General features: G+C 49.4%; 1 long non-coding RNA gene across 2 annotated transcripts in view; it reads left to right on the plus strand.

Moving 5' to 3' along the window:
- The window catches only part of LOC310880116, a 33,611-nt gene extending 18,238 nt beyond the window's left edge, over window positions 1–15,373 (plus strand). For both annotated transcript variants that reach the window (XR_014571444.1, XR_014571445.1), the window contains exons 3-4: window positions 7,293–7,366; window positions 7,568–15,373. This is a non-coding gene — a long non-coding RNA (uncharacterized lncRNA). The remainder of the gene's footprint in view (window positions 1–7,292; window positions 7,367–7,567) is intronic.
- The last annotated feature ends 5,657 nt before the right edge of the window (window positions 15,374–21,030 follow it).

Genomic DNA, 21,030 nt, shown 5'->3' on the forward strand with positions numbered 1-21,030 from the left:
ATAATAACCTGATGCAGCCGTCTCTGTTCTTAACAGCTGGTGGGAGGCGTTTTCATGGCTTCTAGGTGGGGACGATGCACATGGCAATGCGATGCACATGCACAGTGAGAAACAGGGGCTGGTTCTGGGGTCTGTCCATCCTCCCATATGGAGTTAGCATCCCTCCTTCCTGCCAAGGGGTCACAGAAAGGTATGGGTTAGAAGAGATTAAGGATCAGCTTGGAGCAGGCCAGCTTAGACCAAATCACTCAGGGCCTTCTTGACTTGACTTGACCACTGCGTTAGTTTTCCTGCTGTTTTCTTAATGTCCCATCTCCTTGCACCTGAATCCTGCTCTTCTCTGTACTTTGTACTTCTTGTTTTTGTTTTCCCAGTGTCCCGTGTTATCACTGAGGTCATGATCAGGTTTGCTGTGTGTCACTTTAGTTACTTTTCTTCTTCTGTTGCTCTTGTATTTTTCTACATCTACTTTTTTTTTTTCTTCCATTTCCCACTCTGCCCTTCTTGTCCCCTGTGTATCTTCCATGCTCTCACTCTTTTCAGGAAGAAGCAGCCCCAGATGGGTGTCCCTATGTCGTGTCCAAGTCACAGCTACAGCGTTTGAACAGTTCTGATTTTGCAAGAACTGGTAGATCAGAGGAGCCATGAGCACCGTGTGAAACAGTCTGCAAAATGCTCCACAAAGGAATTTGGCTCCTTTGGTGCTCCCTGCACTGATTTTCATGAGACTCAGCCCTCTGACCCACTCATCCCTGCCTCTGGGCTGCTCTAGCCCAATTCCTGTTCCTTTCCTTTCTTCCATTACCAGCAAATCCCTGACCCTGTTAGACTCACTTCAGGTGAAGTATTTTCCCTCTTTTCTGCTTCTTTCCCTCTTGCCTCACTTCCCCACCCTCTCTTCTCCCGAGGGCTGTGAGATTCGGCAGGCCACAGCCAGGACTCAGCGCTCCAGGAATTTTGCTTTATCCTCAGCAGAGGCCTGGAGCAGACCTGCCGTCCTGGGCAAGCTTTTCCTTTGTGCAGGACACTGTGTGTGATGGATGGAGGTCACCTCATGTGCACATGGAGTGTGCACAGTCATTTCATACCATGCCACAGCGTCTGCAGAAATTGCCCATGGGCTTTCTGCAGGACTGCTTGTGCAAGAACTGCATACGGACACGTGCCTGCTATTGCCACGCGGAGACAGATACAGAGAAACCTGAAAGCCATCAGGCTGTATTTTAAGTCTATTCTCTCCACCCTTTTCTAAAAACACATCCCTCATGTGTCTCTAAAACTTCACCTTCCTCATCTGGATCTGCACATGTCTTCCTCAGGGTTTGTACAGCCCTGGGCACGTTGTGGGAGGAGGACACCAGAGCTGATCCCGTGTAACCTTACAGGCACAGCTTGCTATTCACTCCGTAGCAGACACCTCCTGAGCATGTGTATGTCAGGGATGCGCTGGCAGGGATCACCTCTTCCGAGAGAGTCTTGGACAGAGCTATGGAAAAGTTCCTGACTGACAGCACACCTTGGTTAAAAATCCCTTCACGAGCTTGCCCGGGACCAGCCATCAGGGGCCATCCCTTCTAAGAACGGGAGCAACTCCTGTGCAGGAATTAGCAGTCAGCGCACCTGTTACTACAAGAGACTCCAGCTGAAAAGAGAAGAAGAAGGGGAAAAAAAATAAAAATAAAAAAAAAAAAAGATGCACTTCAATTTGACGCAATTATCTCAATTTTCCCAGGATAAGGATCCTTGAGATATTTATCTGATTTACAAGGGTGTGCTGCAAGGTGACAGGCACAGGGCCTTAAAGAGACATCCATCGGTTCCCTGTGTGTGGTGGGGGAGAAGAAAGAAAAAGGTGAGTGAGAAGGAGACACTGGAAGGAGAACCCTTTAGAGCTGGGAAAGGAGGAAGGATGCCTGCTCGCTCTGTATGTTTTCACTTGTGATTAATAATTTGTGGAAAGCTGTGTTCACCACAAGCAGTGCTGAAGGCTGGTTCAGAGAGGTGTAGAGGCAGAAGCAGAAAGGAGCAGGCAGGGATGGAGAAGTGGCAGAAACCTTGCTGTGGACTGGGATGCCTTTAAACTTTTAGCAGTTGATACCTGGGTGAAGTGTTTCCTGAAGAATTTCTTTTTCTTGAGTTTCTATTGGGGAAATGATGAGGGTTGGTTTTGTATCAGGCCTGGAGAACTTGCTGGAGAGCAGAGCAGGACTCTGACTTTACATTGATTTGGCTACAGTTAGACAAGGTTTTGGTGGGGTTCATTTAGTCTAAATGCAGAAGTTTTGGGCTAAGGAAATGCATAATTATCTATGTCCCCTTTTCGGAAAGGAGTGAAAATAGGTGGAGAGCAGAACTCACCCGACACCCTTGGATGACCTCCTTTGGCTGGGCTGTACTGCTCTCCTCAACAAGACAGGCTGGGCCAGCAGCCCTCATTTTCTCCCATGCAATGCCATCAGACCTTCTGCTTTTCCCCTCTGACCTGCTCTGCCCCATAGTCTTCCTCCTCACCTTTGTAGCTAACGTGACTCTGGAGGCCCTCTGCAATTTGGAGGATGCAGCTTTGCTCCCACCATCACCCCGACTTCACATCATCTGTACAGGGAGGCAGGTATGAAAATCCTCCATCCTTCCTGAGACTGTAGCTGCTTTACTGCCATCCCTGCAGCTCTTCACACTTCCCTTTCCCTTCCATCACATCCAGGCTTCTCGGCTTCCCTTCTCAGCCCTTTTGCCTCTCTGTTGCTCCTTCACATCCACATCCCTTATTGTTCCTCCAGCACTGCCTTGTCACATCACGCCCTGCTCCCGTGATTTGACAATAGAGAGAAAAAACGAAGGGATTCAGTGGAGTGGCGAGTGAAACAGGGAAGTGGAAGAGGAGGAGGAGAGAAAGAGAAGATCAGAGGGAGTGAGAGCAAATGCTTGTGGCTTAACACGGCTCGGGAAGTCACCTGGGGGAGTCATTGACTGCAGGGTCACTGACCTTTGTGAGTAAATTTCTGTAATAAACTGGAGAAAGTACTGGCAGGCCCAAGTGATTTACTTTAGAAATTGCTGTAGTTCAGCTCCCCTCAAATGCAATTCAGCAGGACTGTTAGCAGGTGCAAAGCCCTTGCCAGCCTTAATATGGATTACTTTTCTTTGTCCCTTAAGTTCATCTCTTTACAGCACAGTTATGTTCTCATAAATTTGTTGCAGTGTGTTTGCGGGCAGCTGGCCCATCGGAAAGGATTTGTGTCCACTGGAAAAGCCTGTTGGATAAAGTTCACTTTGGCAATACGCCTTTGTAAGGCCCTTCCACGGCCGCATTGCTCTGCAAAACAATACCTTAGTCAAGGACCAACTGGCTTCATTGTCAAATATGTGACAGAGGCAGAAACCCTCATTTCACACGTGGACACCTGTGTGTCATCACTGGCTGCAGATCTCCCATCTCCTGCCCTCCTGTCTAATAGCTGACTTTGATAAATGAGGAGCAGCCTTAAAATGAGGGGAGAGAGCTGCAGATCCCTGTTGTAAATGAAGTTCCTCGTGCCACTAGAAAAGGGTTATAAGGGAATTTGTAAGTCTCCCCTGGGCTGCAGAGGTCTAATTGTTCAGCTGTATGTATCAGTATTGTATTGCATTATTGCATGATGTTGGTATTAGTATAGAGTGTGTGATATTGGTATTGAGTGTGGGCTGTTCTCTGTTAAAAGCCTTGTGATGATGAATATATACCGTGTATGTCTGCTCTGCAGAGCAGGGTAGGTGGCGAGTGATGTAGGGTGGTTGTTAGGGTTGATTTTTGAGTAGTGGGATTCTGCTCCATGGGTAGTGACCAGAATGTTACAAATTTTAGTACAGCTGGGTGTATTACATATATCCCAGTTTATCTTCATCTTGGCCCTTCTGCCCACCATGTCCTCTAGTATAGATGAGAGCACCACGTGGATACTCGATTCCACAGACCCTCGTGTTTAGGACTATGCTGTCCCAGCAGCCAGTGTCTTGTACTTTCCTTCCCGCCTGCATGTCCATCTCTCCAAGCAGCTCACAAATGCAATGGTTGCTCTGTGAAAGAATTGTGTTTCCCAGAGGCAGGTGATGCAAATACTGGAGGCGTCACACTCGCTGCAGAAACGATGGCAGGTGGGATGTCCTGGAGAGTTGCGTTGTGTGGCAGCCGTGACTTCAAAGTGCTCTGGATCTGTACGGGTGGAGAGGGCACGCTTTGTCCCTTTGGGTGTCTGTTCCCAAATGTGAGTGGTGACCCCAGGGATGTGGTTGTGGGGAAAGATCCCATAGGGACAAAAGTGCTGTTTGGCATGGAGGGGAATGATGTGGAGAAGGAAAGGCTTTTGGCACAAGCAGGAGCTTGCAGGACAGCCCTAGTATATCCTGGTGAGGAGGTTATCGTGAGGAATATTTCCAGCCCTGGTGCCAGGAACCCGCTGGCTCCTGCAGCCATTTCTCCCTGCCTGCCCCTTCCCACCGAGCTGCCTTTTATTCATGAGCTGCACTGCGCGTGGAGGGGAAAAGAGAGAAAGAAAGCCAGGAGGAGAAAACCTCAAAGACCAGCGTGTTCTTGTTTGATCTTTGGGGAATGTTGAAGAAATCTCTTAGGCCTCTGTCTGCCCGGCTGGGCTGGTAAGGAGATTACAGGCCTCGTGTTTCCCCAGGAAAACACCCGGGCGCCGGGCCTGGCACGCTAATCCAGACAAAGGAGAACAGCGGCCTAATTAATTCTCATGTCTCCGAATCTGATAACAGCGCAGTACACAGGCGAGTCCGTAAGGACTTAATGAGTTTAATCGACTGCACTTGATGATTTTATTTGAAACCTTGTGCCACACATTCAACTACTAAAAATGCACTTGAACTTGATTGGCAGCCGTAATCCAGGCAAAGCCGCCTTAATCCGCGGAGCTGGAGAATGGGGTGGCCGTGCTCCTTCCCAGCCGAGGGAGGATGGAGCCGGGTGTGGGGGTGACATTTAGGAAGGATGCAAAAGATTGGGAACAGGGAGAGCACGGGGAGTCTCTAGGGGAGGCCGGCGTCTGGAGGGGCTGAGCCAGGAATGTCTGGCTGCGCTTATCTGGTTTACTCCCGTACGTAAATACCTTTGTGAATGTATGCAGGCATGCACAAACAGTGATTTGGCTCAAAAAGGGGCACTAAGCTGAGGGAAGAAATAGCATGGAAGCCTGCTTTGAAAGTCCCTTGCCCCCCACCCTCTTCCATTTAAAGTAATTTGCAAAAGATTTTCAAAATTATAAACCAATTTGCAAATAAACGATCGTGATTAATGGCATATTCTTTAAGAGGTGACAGATCGGTAATAGATCCGTAATCCCCCTTATTATGCAGGAACCATTAACAGCAGTAGGCGTTAAGAGACTGCATTAAGTCTCGAATAGGCTCCAGCTATGTCTCTGGAGCAGAGCAGGTCAAGTTTTTGTTGCTATGGCTTCTTTACCTATAGCTGTGCTCATAATTGGTAGAAAGCAACATATCTGGCTGGCAGGAGGGTTTCACAGCTTACTCACTCCCCCGACCCTGTGCTAACACATGTGCTGTCTGGCAGCAGAGGCAAAGCCTTCATCGGCTGCTGAGGGGTGGCAGCACCACGGGGTGCTGGCAGTGATGGGCTGTCCTGGGAGAGCGGATCTTCAGGTGGAGGGGTTTGGTGTGAGGAGAAAGGAGTGGGGCTCCCATGTGGGGCTGGGAAAGGCTCCACAGCACCCCCTCACACCCTGTCCGTGACCAACCCCACCAGCTAAACTGCTCCTTGGAGACACCACCAGATCAAGAGCAGCTCCAGCATCTTTGATCCCCAGAACAGCAAGGATTTGCTGCGTGGAAATGAGCAGATGATCCAACAGCCAAAGCACACACCTTACTGTTGGAGGAGTGTAAGGGCCCATTCCAGTGATTCCCTTCGCTCAGAGAAAATCCATTCCTGACCTTGCACCCCGTGAGTGGTTTAATGCCTTGTACACCAAGGGGACAGGCCACACAGCTGCCTGAGAAATTGTGTCTATCCCTCTGAGCAGCAGCCTAGGACAGAGGGCAACTAGCCTTGCTCTTCCCTTCATGCTCTTGGAGTATGATACTGTGAATTTGTTGTATTCAAAAATAGCTGAAATGTTTAAATTTTGTAGCTTGGACCTTTTTTTTTTTTTTTTTTTTTTTTTTTTCCACTGCACACCCTGGTCTAGTGAAGCCCACTGCACCCATGCTGGTTTGCATCTGCTCCAGGCTGGGACAGGAAATGGGTGCTGCAAGCAGAGTTATGGATTAGTGAGCTGGTGATGCTCCTTCTAGGGAAAAATGTGCATTACGGGAATAGTTTTCAGGTGAGTTAACACTGAGATCCTGCCCACTTCTTCTTGCAAGGCCTGGCACTTCTGGGAAGTACAGTGCTCGTAATTTAAGGTGTTGTACATCCTGGCTAATTACATCAGTCTTGGCCATAGTCTTTTGCATTTCTCACCTTTGAATGCACTGTAATATTGCTATTCACTGTTAAACAGATGTCGTATGCTTTCCCAGTAGTGGCTAAATTTTAATTTTTTATTGGAAAAAAAAAATAATTGGCATGTCTTTGACAGAAGAATGCTTGAGGATCTTAATGGAGATCAGCTAGGGAATGGCAAAATATTTTTGTCTATTCCTTGTTGTTAGTGCTTTGATTAAACAGACTAATATTTCTGAGTCTGTCACTTAGCGTGAACAGCAGGGTATTTTGTTATCAGGTAATTCCCTGCCTACAGTGGCTACACAAATGGCTGTATGTAAATCATGCGGTTAATAATACTTCAGTATTGAAGGCAGATGCGACTGCTAATTAAGACGCATCGGATGCTGGGCGAAATCACGGCAAGTATCGTCCCCTGTCATGTCACGGGGGCTCTCCTCTGCCCTGGTGGCTTTTGCCAGGCAGAATGCCATGGCTGGTGGTACAAGGGCCTCATCCTGTCTGCAGCTGAGTCCTGGGGTGTCGATGGGCTGGGGAGCAGTGAAACCAGCCCCGTGGGAGGGATGCACAGGCAGCGCCGGCGTGGTCGGCAAACAGCTGTGCAGCCGGCGCGCGCAGCGCCTTCGTCAAATATTTACCCTTTGTTTCAATCCTGACCTCTTCGCCTCTCAAGATAAATAATTTAGTGTGGAAGCCGTGAAGGTTAATCTTGCATTTATTTAATGTTACAGGACACTTGGCTCACTTGCAGCTAAAAGCCCTGCGTGATGATTGTTAGTTTATTTAATCCAAGTGCCATTTTCTTCACCCTCTTCTCCTTGGATTGCAGAAAGGAAGGAAGGAGGAAGGAAGCAAGGGGAAGAGTTATCTATACATGGCTTTTAGTCTCTGCTGCAGAGAGAGGTGAGGCAGGGGGAGGAATAATGCCTTTGCCCTCATGGCCAGGATGGTTTTCCTCTCCTTTGTCTGACAGCATCAGGTTTCCTGGAAGGGAAACCTCTGCAGGGTGGTTGGAAAACTAAGGCAAAGGGGAGGGTGGCTGGGGGTGTGTGGGGTCTGATTTACCTTGCTTGAATGACATTCTTAATTATGCATATCTGACAGATCAGGAGGAAGAGTTCGGGGGTTTCGCAGCTGGGTCAGCATGCAGGAGCTCAGCACCTCTCCTAGCTGCCAAGGAGTGAATGGCCAGGAGCTCCCAGCCTTCGGCGGAGGCAGGAACCAGCTTATTGCCCAAGAATTTCTCACTGGTGGATTTGAACACAGCAGTTAAGGTCACTTGACAGTGGTTTGCATGGGCTGGAGGAGATGTTTCAGCTTTCTATTCTTCTCTTTGCTTTTTCTCATTTGTTGAAACGCATAAAAAGCAAGTCCTGAGACTCTGTTAGCATGTCTATGCTCTTTAGATTTATTGGAAAAAGCAGCTGGAAAAGAAGCCAAGTACTTGGAGCAGACTGACTGCTGAAGGTTGGCTTTTGTAGCCTAGCCTATCACTCTGGATCAGGCACTTGGCATCAGCTGCTCCCCCCCCAGCTGTGGCTGGGGCAAATACAACTGTTCTGCACAGGGTGTCTTTATGCATTCAGGAACAGACTAACTTGGTCAGCAGGCAGTGAGGGATCCAGCGAAGAAACCTCCCTCCCAGCCCCAGCTCGTGCCTTGCTAGTCCTTAGCATCCTATTTGGGAAGCTCTGCGTTTCTCTGGATGCACTCCTCACCTCTTGCAACGATAACAACACTCATCCACCACTTCAGAGCATCTTGTTAACTTCCTTCCCACCCCTGTTTTTAAAGGCCTCCTAAGGAGAAACTGCTCCAACCTCTCTGAAGCAAATAACCCCTACATCTGGTAGCATTAGGGCCAGCTAGGGAAGAGGAGGAGTGTCGGAGGATGCTGGCAGTGCGATCACACCCTAGCATAGTCACATTTTCACCTGCTCATGTGGTCTAGCACAGCTGTGACTTGCTGGTAATTACTTGCTTGTAGCTGGTGCGAGACTCCCAGTTTTAAAAGCCATCTGCTTGCCTCCAGGTCCCCGTTGTGTGATCTTTCATTTGGAGTTCACCTCCACAGTTTATGGCAGTTTCCAGGCTAACAGTCCAGCTGGAGTTCCTCTTGACTCAATCCCATCCTGGCTATGTCTCCTTTTAAAGGACATTTTGCTTCTTTCCGTGAACACCAACAGGAGGCTCACTACTTAGCCTGGCAGTGTTTGACCCAGAGGGAACAGCCACGTGTGGTGGGCAGGAGATTGGAGCGTCTGGATGTTCATTTGTGCAATCCAAATCTCCTCAGGTAGAGATGTGATCAGAATGACCTTTCCCATGAGCTTCAAGTGCTTCAATATTAAATGGGAAATAGCACAAGATCAATGTGCCTCGTGGCTTTTTAATGCCTTAGTCTGAACCAGGAGAGACAGTAATAAGAAAAAGTCAGAATAATTTAATAAATGCTGTGTTCTTTTTTTCCTTTCTTTTCTTTCTGGAGAGGATACTAAGATGTGTTTGGATTGGTGAATAGGCTTGGTTTTTGTTCAAGGCAGTAATTCAGCTTGTTTCTTATTTCATTTTGATTCTTGTTGACATGTGCTGGTTGGGATATGAGCATGGGAAGAGAACAACTCTGCCTCTCGGTACCCCTCCATCCACTGGCCCTTGGACAGGTCCTGCACGTGCAAGCAGTGTCTGGAGGTAGGACCACCCATGGAAAAAGCATGTCACCACTGGTGCCTGCTTAATAAATGCCCCTACATAGGAACGTGTCTGAGTTGCAGGTTTTCCAAGGGCAGCTGGGAATTCACAACCGTGATCTGTGTTTGGATCCCCGGACCTTTAAATACACACACGCGTGTGGATGTGTTGTTCAGACTCTTTCATGTCAGCCTTTATATACCACTTCCAAGGTTTAATGCTTTAAATCATGACAAACACACTTTAACACCCTCATAATCTAAGCAGCTCTGATCAAACTGGCACTCAGTCTCATAACACCCTGCCACCTACACCGGTGTGCGTATTGCTGCCAACCTTTTGGCAAGCTCTTAGCTTTTGTGCTAGGACAAAGTGATTGACATTGCTTTGTGTGTCTCCATAATGGAGCAATGCGCCGTTTAGAGAGATCAAATTCACATCAGTGTCTCCCCAACAAACCCGCTCTGCCAATTGCTTTTTTCTCCTTTTTTTTTTTTTTCCCTCCCCCCATATTTAAGAATATATCAAGGCAGCCAGACGCAGTGGCTGAAGGAAGCAGCTAATTCCCCGTACAAGCCTCTTGCGGAGAGAAGTGCCGGGCAGACCGGCTCTGAACATGGGGCAGGAAGTGTGAATGGGATTAGGGGCATATCTGGTGGCCCAGCTTCCCAAAAGCCATTTAATGGCTGCCACAAAAGGAGGATTTTATTTCTGAGGTTAGAAATGCATCTTTGAGTCTGGAGTGGAGGGGGAAAAAAAAGCTAGAAGAGCTCAGGACTCAAAGGGAAAGTTCAAAGGGTTTTTATTTTTTATTCCTTTTTGCAGTTGGAACTCAGAAAAGAGGGGCTTGTGCTTGTGTTCTTGTACAGCTCTCCTCCTTGTCCCAGCTCTGCTTTTCCTTGTTGATCCCAACTGTAATGATTTCTTTCTTGTACTACTGAGGAAGAAATAACTGCCTTGTAGAGGTGCTCATCCTATACGGGCACAATCCAGCACAGGTCGGGGTTGTCCCTTGGAGCCCCACAGCAGCCATACCCCCATGGACACTGGGGCTCAGAGGTGCTCAGCAAACCAGTAAACCATGCCCAAATTTCCTCACCCCTCTTTTCCCTCAAGAATCTGAAAGTGGGGTTCCTGGAAAGCAGTAGGAAATTGCAAAGTTCATTTTTGGCCTTACAAACCATACCTCTCTGGTTCCATCTCAAAAAGCTTTCTCTTCTTCTCTGGAGATGGTTTGATGTGGTTGAACCTGCTTGGTCCTGGGCCTCGGAGGGTTCTGGGATCTGTGGTGGAGAATTTCCACCTCTCTCTGTGGTGGCCTGGGGATGACAGCTCTGCAGGGATGCTCCTCAAGAGCAGGCACCCACACCGGGGTTGTGCCAGATCCAAGTGGGGCTCTGGGACGGCCTCACGAGAGACCTGAGCCTCACCACTGCCTCTCCCCGCTCCATATGACATTCCCCCTCTCTATTTACCCAGAGCTTTGGGATCGTCTGTGATGGAGGCGTGCAAGCAATTATCACTGGAGCTAGGGCAGGAAGCAGAGGGCTTGTTTGTGTTTTTGGATCCACGGCTGTTTGCTCAGCTGCATCTGTATCACAGCTAATTATTAAGACATTTATTACCATGCTTTATTTATGTGTGCGGGTGCTTGTTTACCTGTCTGTGAAGCCTCCAGCTTTCCTTGCTCAAAAAGGAAGGATTTTGGATCCTCAGCAGGATGGGTGGTGAATCCCAGTGCTCCCATCCAGGGGCAGGGGAGGAGGATACCTTTGGCAATCTGGGAATCTTCTGTTTAATTTTTATTCCTTTCTTCCAAAAGCTGACATTTTTCAAGTTACCTGTGTCTATACAATGAGACCCACTGAGCCTACAGGACTCTGTCTCTCCTCTTCATTTTTGATGTGTCCCTCATGCCATCTATTTTAATCAGAAAGTCCTGCATTCAAGGGGCTCCTCTCGTCTATAAATCCTGCTTGAAATGCTGGAGCAAGGGGAGCCGGCTGGTGCCCGGATGCTTGTGTAAGGCCGGGGGAAGACGTGGGATTAATGAAGGTGGTTTGTTCATACAGACCGTTATGAAAAGCAGAATTGAAGCTTCGCAGGTGCTGTGTGGGGATGGGGAGATTAGCCCTGCCAGGGCTTATGGCTTGTATCAGGGCAGGCACGGCTGGCAGTAGGTAAATAGAAAAGATGCGTGCTTGATATTAAAAAGGAGCTCTTTATGTGCAGAAAGTCTTGGAGGCTGCTTGCCTCTGCCCCAGCCCTGCCGCAGCTCACCAGGGAAGGGGCTGCAGGGAAGGGAGCTTTCCTCGGGGGCTTTCTTTGGGGGCTTTCCCCCAGTGGGGGCTTACACACTGCTTCTGCTGGCCTGTTTGTGTTATATTGTGGTGGCACTAAACTAATCTGCATGGCAGCAACCGAGGGGGGCACTGATGGGGTGGTTCGGACAGGGCAGCAGGAGTCGGGACTCATGGTTCCTGTTTGCAGGGGTCACGGTGTGGCTGCTACGTGGCCCAGAGATTGCAGGTGGCCTCGCTTGGGATATTCCATTATTCTTAGATATGTGGGTGGGAAGGAGGGCAGAAGCTTCTTTTGCTTTTCCTGTAAAACCTCTTATGGCTCCTGAGTAGGACAGCTGGTCCTGAGAGACACCTTTGTGTTTGTGCATGTGAAGGCCAGAGATGTTCCCAGTGAAGTCCCTTCATCGCACAGGTGCCTCCTCTTCTGTTTCCTCCATCTCCTTTTTTTTTTTTCTTTCCTTTACCTATTACTATCCACCCAGAGAAACCCACTAGTGTCTCCTGCCTGTGTGACACCAAACCCTTACAAACTCAGGAGGCAGCAGGATGCTCAGCCCAGCCCGTGTGTTTCTGGGATGCAGCAGCTCCTGGCAGGTAAACTTCATGATGAGGTGTCTTCTTTCTTCCTTCTCCCACCCTTCTGCTTGGTTTCTTCCCAGTGTCTTTTCCCTGATTTGAGTGGATCTAACCAGCCTGGCCTTGCCAGAGCATTCAGAGCCTTTGTGGCTGCGAGGCGACATTATGCAGGAGGGACGGGATAATTTCATGCCTGTTTACATACATCTGCATTCCAAATCGGCTCCAATTTGTGTATTTGTCAAAACCAGCATGCTGGTATTTTTCAGAAATTTGCTAGCTCTTCCTTTCCCTTAACCTCTTCTGCACAGAGCAGAGCAGGGCTTCTGTCCCCCAGGCAAAAGAGGAGCTCACGTGCTGGGGCTGCCTGTCTGTCCCAGGGGCTGCGGGGATGCCCTGTGGAAAACTCTCAGCTGGAAGCAGAAAGATTGTCCTGGGGCTCCCCCACTGGGGTTTCTCAGCTCCTGAAGCAAGAAAAGCACTGTGATCATCCCTACTTCACTGAACAAATGTACAGGACAAGTTGCAAGCCAAAGTGCCCCGTGCAGAGAGGAGGGTGATGAAGGCTGCTCCCTCCGTTTCTGCATCCTGCTCCATCTCGGTCATTTTACAGCACAGCAGCCAGGGGAAACAGCAGGCAGGAATTTGTTGAGGAGCTGCAAATAATTTTAGCTGATCTTTTTCAAACAAGTGATGTTTAGTGGCAGCTTGCCTTGTTTTTCTTTGTTTTATTGATTTGAAGGTGTTGCAGATTTGTTGGGGCTAAAAAAAAAAAAAAAGAAAAAAATAGTCAGCCTGGTCAGACTGGGGGTATACTGGAGTTGGTGCAAATGCTTTGTTTGAGTTCTCTGCCTAAGGGCTTTGGGAGTCATGAAATAAAGCTTGATGTCGTGTTCGGGTTCTGACTGTAGGGGAACAATCCTGCAGTGAGGGAAGATGCATGGGAAAGTTGTGATGAAAAAAGGGACGATGTTCAGCCACGTCCTGCCATGACCTGCAGTCTGAAGCCTGCTGTGACCACAGTTCTGATTTACCGGGGTGTAACCCTGAGAATTGGAAAAATAAAACAACAGTTGGCCAGTTCCAATAAACAGTGGTTTGGGAGGGATATGAACAGCCTTTCCTTTCAGGCCAGGAAACACAGCAAAATAGATCTGTTATCTCTTCCTCTGGAGAGCAGAGCTGAAATGACAAGCCTCCTCCTTCCCCTCCTTGCCGGATTGCTGATTGTTGTGATGATTGCCTCGATCTGTAAGAATTTTAAAAAAAGCACCTTTTGATTAGTGACCCCAGCCTAGCTCAATAACACCCGGAGTCCCTCAGTCAGCCGGGTAAGATTTAGCTTTCCCAGCATGTGGAAAGGGGAAGGTGCTGTGTGGTGTCAGCCCCAGCCCCAAAGCCTGGGGTACAGCTGTCTTTGCTGCAGACCACCTGAGAATGTGCAGGCATAAGCAAGAGCAAAAGGTGAGTGCTAAGAGGAAAGCAAACTCTACCACAAAGGTGACAGCAGCAGCCATGTTCAGGTACCATTCTTTAAAAGAGCACTTTTGGGGAAGGAAATTGCATCAGCTAAAAAAATATTGGCATTTACCAAAGCCTTTCTCAGCTGCCTTCCAGATGCACATGTCATTTCACTGTCATGGGGTGTGCTGGAGCCATCTTTTCATATGTCTGACCAGTAATTAATTAAGAGGGGATCAGGCTGATAATGCCCTGTAATCCCTTCTCTCCCATCATTTTGTTCAGTAATCCTTTTAATGCTGGCAACTCAGGGGTGGGAAGTGGCGGGGGCTGCAGAGGAAGGGAAGGCTGAGCTGTGGTGCTGAGCGGGCACAGCGATGGCAGAGCATCCCTCTGCTGGCCCCCAGGGAAGTGTCCCGAACTGGGGGCAGCTCACTGGGTGGCATGGGAGGGGAGAATTCACCTCTGGGGAGCAAAGGAGTGGAGAAGGGAGGGAGAGGGGCAGTTGGCCGAATCCTTCTTTCTCCAAATTCTCACAGATTTTAATTTAACCTCAAGGTCTCCACTGAGCACCACGGTGTCATTTCTACTACCTGAAAAGAAAAAACACTTGACAGCCAGGTTTCTGCGGTGACCCTGCTTAGGAAATCCGTGATTTGCCTCCAGCTCTGAGCCATCTTTCCAACGAGGATGCTCCACCAGCGCTCCCCATCACTGTGGGACCCGGAGAGGGCAGCCACCATCCGCAGGGGTCTGATGGCTGCGGCGGTGCCGGTGTCGGCAGCACGGAGAAGGTGGGGAAAGAGCCCCAGGCGTGGGGCAGGAGGGGGGACTTGGCAGTGAGAGCAGAGCTGCTGGTGAGTTTGGGTGTGTAGGAGGGGGGTGGTCAGGGATGGTGGATTAGGGGCGGAAGGGGTTTAGGAAAGGAGAAAGGCGGTGTTTGATGTGCCAGTGACAGCTGTAACAGCCCTGCACTTCCATACGAATTAGCCACCACGAGTGCTGCAAACACTGACCCTCCTCTCCTGCCAGGTCAGAAGGAAAATGGAGGGTGTTGCCAGCACACACGGCAAAATGTTTGGGCGTTGAGAAAGCCCAGGGCTGCCAGCGCCACATCAACATCCAATTTACGGGAAAGTCTTTCACCTTCCACAGCCCAACGTCCCCATCTCCCTCTGACTCGACTTCTAAATACTTTCTTCCCCGACAGCTGGGAGAGGAGATGTGAACCTGCCGATTACAGGGACTAAGTGGGTCTGAAGGGCCTTTTGTTTGATCAGAGCCACAGTTATTACCCCTGACAGTCACAGGCAAGGAAGTCTCCAACGTGTGTTTGACTGAGTTAAGGTGCCTTTGATGCAAACTTCTCTTCATCCCATTTAAACTGCAGATCATTTCCATTCGCAGTGAGGGGAAGCTAAATAATTCAGTGCCAGACAGCAGCATCGATACAGCTGGAGGAGTGGGATGGCTTTACCTATCAGGCAACATGGTCTCGTCTGCTGAAGGGAGGGAGATTTGGGAGAAAAAACCTCTCTCTGGGCTGGGTGGAGTTTGGACCCACAGTAACATGTTTCGATGGAGCAGCTATGAAAGTACACGTGATGATTTAGAGACTGAACGAGGGCCATTTGCTGTCACAATCCCTAAATCCCCCCTCTCTGCGTGTTTAATTACACAGATGTCTATAAAGCAAATGCCAGCTGATTATCAGAAAACATATTTGCTGAGCATGAACAACTTTGTAATAATCAAACACTGCAAATAAACAGTGACTACATGCTTTTGTAACTTCAGAGACTGGGTTTATAATCTGCTGCGCACCAAAATTATAACTAAGTGTGGAGTAAACCCTTCTGCCTCCAGATGACAGTGCAAATCCGAGCTGGGTCCCTGGAGCTGCTGCTATCCTGTGGCTCCTACCTTGCTCCTTTGGTTATGGAGGTGGAAATCTCTTTTCTGGGCATCGGGCATTGTGTTCAGACTGCCTGTTGGGTGTTTCTAATTCCTCCCTTCTCTGGCTGTGGATGGTCACAGCCTGGCCACCAGCCCACAGGGCCTGAGGGCTGGGAGCCTTCCTCCAGCCTGCTCCTCATATTGTGGAGATGGAGCGTGATAAGGTGAGCATGGGCTCACGTCCTAAAGCAACTGAAGAAGCCTCTTGCAGGTTTGCTGCTGTTCCCAGATGAATGAGCATCTTCTGGTCCAAATGGGTCTGTCTTCTTCAAAGCAGCCACCTGTGGAAGCCTTTTGCCAAGACCCCTCTGTACACAGGTAGGAGCACGCAGGCTTCAGCTCGCCCAGGCTTTGTGCTAAATCGTGGCTCTGCTGTGGGCTTTTTTTTTCTTTCTTTTTTTTTTTCTTTCTTTTTTTTTTTTTCTATGCATCATTTAAAATAGCACAGAGAGTTAAGCATCTGCTTTAAAATAGCTTTGTTAAAAAAAAGAAAAAGCTTACTCCCCATGACAATCAAAGAGAGAGAGAATAACCTCCCGGCAGCACCCGCTAAGTTATAGACGGAGGGGACCGTGTGAGGAATAAACGCGGTGCCTCGGCTTGACACTTCTGACAGGGTCAAGTTTTCCCCGCACCGTAATGAGGTCTTGTTAGGAAAGTGGGAGCAGTGAGTGATGCTCTTTTCTCTTGGATCTCTGCATTTCAAGCTACCTGCAGCAGGAGTGTGGTTGGGGATGGGAAGGAGAAAAAAAAACCTGATGTGTTAGATATTTCTACCTTGGGCTGCAATGTTCTGAGGATGTGGCAGTGGAGGAAGAAAAGATGGGGGCAGGAGTAGCAGGAGGCCAGGCAGGCTCCAGGAACAATGCACGTCTTCCCCCCCTTTCTTTTCTGCACCAGTCTTTGTTGGTGCTTCCGTCAGATGTTTTAGCTTCGAGTTCCCGTGATGAGGAACCTGGGAGATGCGTTGGCAAAAGCTTTGCTTTCCTGGCAACAAGAAGGCTGTGCAGATCTGGGGGCTCTTGTGGCATCTAAGTGGATGGGGAGGGGGAAGGACTCCAAACTTCCAATCAAGCCCTGCCAGCTCTCTTCCATTCGAGAGGAACGAGGCTTCGCCTTGTTAAAGGCAAAACGCGAGTGAGAACGGGCAGCGTGCCAAGAGCCATTTGAGAGGCAGGTGAGACTTTCTGAAGTAAGAAATATCCATTCCACTTTAAATTGAAGTGCGTTAAATAAGGATGCTGTTTAGAGCTAATAAGGCAGGCAGCGAGCTGGAGAGCACAGCTGGGGTTACGGCTCCCGGCTGGCGCCGTGGCCCCAGATCCGGATTCGGCCGCGGCTCTCATCGTGTCCATGGAAATGAGCTCCAGGCAGGTGTTGCCCTAGTTCCTGGGCATGCACATCGGTCACCGAAGGCATGCTTTGCTTGGCTTAGGGTTTTTTTTGGAGCTGTTGAGCCCTAGGGTGGGAGACACGGGGGCCGTGGAGGGCAGGGTGAGAGCACACAGGAGGACAGGGGGACAAGGAAATCTGCAGCGCTGCTCTGCAGCATTTGGGCTTTCCACATAGGGATGGGGAAAGCTGGCACAGCACCTGCCTTTATTTGGGTTTTCTCTACCCTCAGGCCCTAACTCTCAACATGAGAACTGCTCTCCTTTTTTTTTTCCCCCCCCTCTAATTTCTCTGCTTTTCAAAAATGCTGCAATGTAAAAGAACAGATGCAAATTAACACACAAATCCAGTTTGGAGGGCGCCACCAAAGGGACAGGTACTGCATAGTAATTAAAGAACACGGAATTCTCTGTGAGATGTTTGTTAGAGCGCTCTAAATAGCCAATTGCTATTTCTTAAATACTCAGTAATTACTGTAACTGGACACAGTTTGGCTTAGAATTTAATAAGGCCTTCCTGGAGAGTCTATTAGATCACCAGGAGGTTGGTGGGATGATCTAACAGCAGTACGTGTCTGCCTGCCCTTTGGTTTTGCCTTAGAAGTCTGCGCAGCATTGCCAGGTCAATGGGGAAGGGGCAGGCGGCACGACATGGCCTCATGCTCCGGGGGCGCTCGGTCCCCCCTGTGCCATGGCTTTGTCCAGCACCCTGGAGCACTCCCTTGATGCCCCAGGCAGAGAAGGGAGGTGTAGGATTTGGGGTCTTGTTTGTTTTTGGGTGTTGCTGGTGAGCCCCATGCTCTTTGTACCCTCTGCACAGCACCAGGGCAGCACCCCTGTGGTTGGTTTACCCCCTTTAGCCCAGTATACCGGATCCTGAGGTCTCTTCTTGCTGAGCACTCCTGCCGTCATTGTATGCAACACTCTTTCATGCTAAGAATGAGGAAACACACCCTGGATATTCGTCTCATGACATAGTAGAGAAGGACTCTTTGGAAAAAAATGCTATTTCCATCCTTGCTGCTGCACGGAAAATATTACCCACAAAGGACACATTTCCTTTGAGCAGCAAAGGGCCTAGGAAGTTACACACGGGATGGGAGCTGCCTGGGCATTATTGTGCAGTGAGTCAGGATCCCGGGGCGGGGGGTGGCGGGGGGTGTCTCGGCTGTGCTGTTGCAGGAAGGGGCAGGAACGGCCCCAGGAGTGCGGCTGCGTTGTCCCCGCTGCTCGCCCTGTCGGCTGCTTCCGGGCTTTGTCCTGGATTGTCTCCAGGATGTCCCCGGACACTTCTGGAGGCTGGCTCTGCCAAGGAGACATTCCTGAAAGGCAGCGGGGACGAGGCTGTGCATGGTCCTGTGCATCCCTCCGGCGCTGTCTCCCTGGCTCCGCACCCTGAAACATCTCCAAAGGTTTTCCAGGGGTACCTTGGGGCGTACAACTCATGTCCATGTGTCGTGCAGCAGCAGGTAGTCCTCTGTTAGGCTCACGTTATCGCAGATACTTTGGGTTGAGAGTTTATCAGGTATGTTTGGCTGATGTCTCTTGTGCGGAGCTTTGAGGTCACGGGGTGCAAAGCACTACGGAAGGACAGGCAGGTTGTCTTCTGCTAAAGGCTGAGCTCTCTGCTTTTGCAGTCCTGATTGCTCTTAAACATATCCTAGGGAGAACTGTTCTTCTCTCAGATAGGAGGGAGACCGATGCTGTTATCACAGCACAGACCTGTCCTGCCAGCTCACAGCACCAACCAGGATATGACCCTGATGCCTAAGTGATGGGGGCAGCATCCCTGTACATGGCGGTAATAAGCCCTCTTTATGGCCATGACGTGCTATTGAATTTGAGGTCTGTACTTCCAAGCATTGCTCCTACAATTAGGTGTTTTTTTGTTGTCTGCTTCTCCCCCAGGAGTGGAAAACAAAACTGTGGGATATTGTTGTGGAAGACCCTGACTTCCAAAATGGAAAATCAGACCTGGGGGCTGAAACGATTTCAGTTGCTCAGTTAATTGCATTGTGTGTGAGTGAGGAACAGGCACTTCAGAAGAAATGCTTCTTTTAATTGCAGTCCAACTTTCCATGAGAATTCAATTCTTTTTCCTCCTGAACAAGATTTCATCCTGCCTTCAAAACTGCATCCTTCTGGATCGCACCCGCAGGATGTCACAGGATTATTTTTGCTGAGGGAGGGAGGCCCACTTCTCCAGAAATACCTCTATCTTCCTACCGCCCGAGCTGTGATCGCCTGATCTTTGAGACACGTAATCTAAGTGGCCCTGCATCGTTGGAGCCCAATTTAATGCCAAGCCGTAAATTGAAGGATCAGAAGTGCCTAGCCACAATGAAATCCTGCGCGCAGATTAGGAAGTCCTGGCCGAGCAGCCCTAGAAATTGAACTGGAGGACTGGACTAAATCAATTCGATTCACCCAAAGGGCAGAGCTGCTACTGAAATGCATAAAACACAGAAGGGCAGGATCTCCCACTACCATGCACCTAGGAAGGGCATGAACCGTTCATAAGTGTAGCCTGAACTTTTCTAGCTGAAACGTCCCAAACACCAACTCGACGCCCTGTCTGCTTCCTTTATTCCCCTTTATTTTCTTTCCCCTCCCTTCCATCATCTTGGGTGGTATTTTTAGGCTCTAGCCTAAAAAGATGTAATGACAGTCCTGAAAAGAGAATTGGCTTCTATACAAACCCTAGAGCAGAGCTGGGCCAGCTGCACATCCATTCCTTGGCACACAACCCAGGCACGTCAGTGTAATGTAGGTGTAGGGAGAGGGGGGGTGTCGGAAGCAGGGCTGCCCTGGAGGACCAGTGCACGTGTGGGACCTCCCTGCAGCCCCATGGTGGAGAAAGAAGGGCATCGGGATTAAAAGCTATTGACAGACAATACATTGTGCCACCCTTCTGCCTTGTGCTTGGATTATCTGCCTCTCACAGAAGAAGCTGGTGATGTGGAGCTCCTACTCGCGCTCATTTCATGCTCTGCATAGCAGCTCCTGAGTGCAAGGGGACAGGGAGGGAGGGAGACCAAGCCACGAGCCTTGCTCCCATAGCTCTAGGGGATGCTCAAGGGGCAAGAGTTTACAGGTGAGTGGCCCTTGTTCCAACACTGATATCAGTTCTGTTATCACCTCTAGTATCAGTTCTGGTTTTGGTATGGGTTCCAGTACGTTAACAATAGCTGGTAGGAGATGGCTCCCTACAAGACAGTCAGCAAAGCAAAATATCAGAATTCAGATGTGGCTTCCTCAAATTCAAAGCAGTATGAGATGTGGAACAGATTACAGGCTGGATCACACAAGCCACAAACCACATTAAAAGTATAGGAACTACAATAGGTATTCTGCTCTCACACTTAAACACAATCCTGAATGAAAGGATTTCCCCTGCCTCCAGCCCTTCTCCCCCGAAAAGAAAAAAGGATTTCTGTCTCCAGAAAATGCAATCCAGTTACATGAAGCACCTTGGGTACTGTGAGCATCTTTGCATAACAATGTCATGTCAAACAAATTCCTGCCTGCTCCTCGTCTGCTGCCTGATGTATTGTGCCCCCAAACAGTTTTGACTACCTGCCGCCTCCAAAACACCTGATGGCTATGGAATCAGCCATCGCAGAAGCAGCTGTGAAATGAAAAGTAAAACGGGGTGGGAGAAGGAGGGGAGAAGCCAACCGACCTGGTGCTGATGCTGGGAGGGTGGAGGGGAGAGAAAGGCCATCTGGGAATGGGTTTTGTCCTCCTGTGCCCAGCTGAAGAATGGTGTCTCTCAAGGGCCATACTGATGAGCATGGAAGGGCTTTCAGATTATTAATGATTGTTAATTGGTTTGGTAGCAATACTGGTCAGCACTTTCTGAGAGGGAGGATTTGCTCTCCTCTAGAGACTATAGTGCTCCCTCAGCTGCAGTCCCACTGCATGTGTGTGGAGGGGTGGGAGGAGGACAAAGAGGATATTTTGGTACTGAACGCCAGATGCTCAGGCACCAGGATGGCTCTGGCAGCACCCGCGTCCTCCTGGGTGCTGCGCTGGCTCCCTGGGAGACGGGGAATCAGGGTTCCCAGCATCTCCAGTGCAGACGTAATTAAAGCCTTGCCTGCCTGCCACAGAGCATATGGGACAAGTTAGCAGAGTAATTAAATTTTGCAAAGTGAGTCTTTGCTGGAAAGCTGGAGGGTGGGTCGGT

This window comes from Anser anser (genome assembly GCF_964211835.1).
Source record: "Anser anser genome assembly, chromosome: 12".
In the NCBI taxonomy this organism is placed as follows: domain Eukaryota; kingdom Metazoa; phylum Chordata; class Aves; order Anseriformes; family Anatidae; genus Anser; species Anser anser.